The sequence below is a fragment of the Mustelus asterias genome, unplaced genomic scaffold (genome assembly GCF_964213995.1).
Source record: "Mustelus asterias unplaced genomic scaffold, sMusAst1.hap1.1 HAP1_SCAFFOLD_1237, whole genome shotgun sequence".
NCBI classification, from domain to species: domain Eukaryota; kingdom Metazoa; phylum Chordata; class Chondrichthyes; order Carcharhiniformes; family Triakidae; genus Mustelus; species Mustelus asterias.
Window position 1 is genome coordinate 77,501 of NW_027591182.1, and position 2,500 is coordinate 80,000.

At 66.7% G+C, this 2,500-nt stretch overlaps 1 non-coding gene across 1 annotated transcript; it reads right to left on the reverse strand.

Annotated features, from left to right (window-relative positions):
• Positions 1-579: 579 nt before the first annotated feature.
• On the reverse strand, positions 580-733 carry LOC144488050 (5.8S ribosomal RNA). Its single transcript, XR_013496516.1, has one exon. It is a non-coding gene; the product is annotated as a 5.8S ribosomal RNA (ribosomal RNA).
• Between the last annotated feature and the right edge of the window lie 1,767 nt (positions 734-2,500).

The following is a 2,500-nucleotide window of genomic DNA, read 5'->3' on the forward strand; positions in this document are numbered from 1 at the left end:
GCACGCGCAACAGAGGGAAGAAAAGCACGGCACGACCGAGCACCGATCCAGGCATCAAGCGTCACACGCGTCAAGCTGCCGTCCTCCACGCGACGGCACTGAACGGCCACGGCAACCCACCGGCAGGCAACCGAGCACGGACCACGCGAGGCAACGTGTCCGGAGACGTCCAGCGGACAGTCACTCCACTCTCTCACTCTCTGTGCCGGAGCACCCAACCGAGCCAACTCTTGCGGATCCTTCCCGTGGACGAGCCACACACACACATCAACAGAGAGTCAACCCCCCTGGCCCGAGCCTAACGGAAGGCACACACGGTCCCGGCAGCGAGGCAGTCACGTTCTCTCTCTCTGGCAACCCGATGACAGCCGTGCCGGCGACCCCGAGGTGGCTGGGCCAGTGCGGGAGCGGGCAGTGCCGACGAGCCCGGAGGCGGACGCCGGCACCCAAGAGGTCAAGCTCTCCGACGCGGATTACTCTGGGTCTGCACTTAGGGGGACAGAGAGGACGGCACCTCTGCGACACCCCAGCCGCGCTCTTCGGCGCACGGATGCGCGCGAAGTGCGATTGATTGTCAAGCGACCCTCAGACAGACGTAGCCCCGGGAGGAACCCGGGGCCGCAAAGTGCGTTCAAAGTGTCGATGATCAATGTGTCCTGCAATTCACATTAATTCTCGCAGCTAGCTGCGTTCTTCATCGACGCACGAGCCGAGTGATCCACCGCTAAAAGTTGTATCGGGTTTCGGATCGGTTGCCCGATCCTGGGACGCGCAAAACGCTCCCCCGCCGACGTGACGGTGGAGCCCCAGCCTGGCGCGTACCACGGCGTGAGCCCGGAGGCGCACGCACTCGAGCGACAATCAAGCGAAAAAAAGGAGGAATCAGGGCGCTCGCAGGCGTTGAGTGCCGGCGTGGGTGAGGGGCCGGGGCCCGCCACGCGCCGTCACGCCCCGCAACAGCCAGAGGCAGAGTTCTCTGGTGTCACCGTCTGGCGGTAGGCTCGAGAGTCGAGGCGAGGCCGCAGCGGACTGAGTCGGGTGCAAGCCGCGGAGGACAGGCCGACGCTACGGGCGCAAGCCGACCCCGCACGCCCCAACCTCGGCGGGCTGGGGAAGGGGGCGCGGCGGAACGCTCGCAAGCGCGGCTGCCCCCGCGGACAGGCACATTCTCTCGAACGCGGTGGACGCTCGCTCAAGTCAGCACGAGACCAGACCGGACCGACAGGCGGACAACGAATCTTTAAACCTCGCACCCACCCTCCGCACACGGGTGCCGGAGGAATGGTGAGCATGAACAGGTACCCCTCACCGGGCTTTGAAGAGAGTGACTAGAATGCGACCAAAGCTTCACCGCGGCGGGAGACAAAAAGGCCCCTGACTGCACCAGAACGTCTCCCTGCGGAGTCACACAGTGGCCGTTCACCGTGGTCCCGTCGACAAGCCGCCAGGACAAGCACCCAAGCCCGCAGCAGCTCTCTTCGTTTCAACTGCGGATGTAATGCTGCAAGGCGGTGGCAAGGTCACGTCGCAGCCCGCAAGCCGTCGCCAAGGCGAGAGGAAGACGGTCCCCACAGCGGGCACACACAGACGGACGTGGAGCACGGGGCGGCGGCCCACAGGTGCGCACACGCGCCGTGCCGAGGATCGGTGCGGACGCCGGTGACATCGCACCCGGCAGAGCGGCTAGGCAGAAGTCGCTGCGGAGGAGGAGCACCGTCGGCGGAACGGTCTGCTGGCGGGCGAGGGACCAAACGAGCAGCTAGAACGGGCGGAGTGGACCGGACTGCAGAAGCGGAGTGAGTGCGTGGCTGACGCCACCGTCTCCCTCCGAGCGTCTGCTCGCGCCGGCCAAACCGCCGAACCGCTGAACGAAAGGACCGCATCGTCCCACGCAGGCAGGCCGGCCGTGTTGCCGTGCGTGCCCCCACCTCTCGGACGGACTGCAAAGACACCCTACGAAGCCAACGGCGAAGCCCTTCCAACGGCGCAGGCGTAGCGTGTGCGGCACCCGCATGGACTTGCCGGCGTGCAACCGAGCGTGTGCGTGCTCGTCGGTGGCGGCGCCCGCGCGCCGGCCCAACCGAGTGGGACCGAGATCGACGTCGCCCGGCTTCGGCGGAACGTGCGTACGGGTGACCAGGCCCGTTCGACGGGTACGGCGAAATTGTCGGTGTGACCTCCCACCCGCGTGGGAGGCGCCAGCGTCAGTACGGGCCACGGCCCCGGGGCCAACCCCCGTGAGGCTCTCCTGCCTGGCCCAACCGGCGCAGCCTTCGAGTTCAAGGAGTGACGGGCCGCCCTCCCCGGAGAGGTGGCGGGCCCCCGGCCGACAAAGATCCTTCACAACGTGTTCACCAACAGAAACCTTGTTACGATTTTTATTCTGTGTTACGGGTTTCGGTTCGGGCCCCCGGAGAGGTTGTCCGATACCTGGCCCCGGGGCCGGCCCCCGTGAGGCTCTCCTGCCTGGCCCAACCGGCGCCAGCCTTCGCGTTCAAGG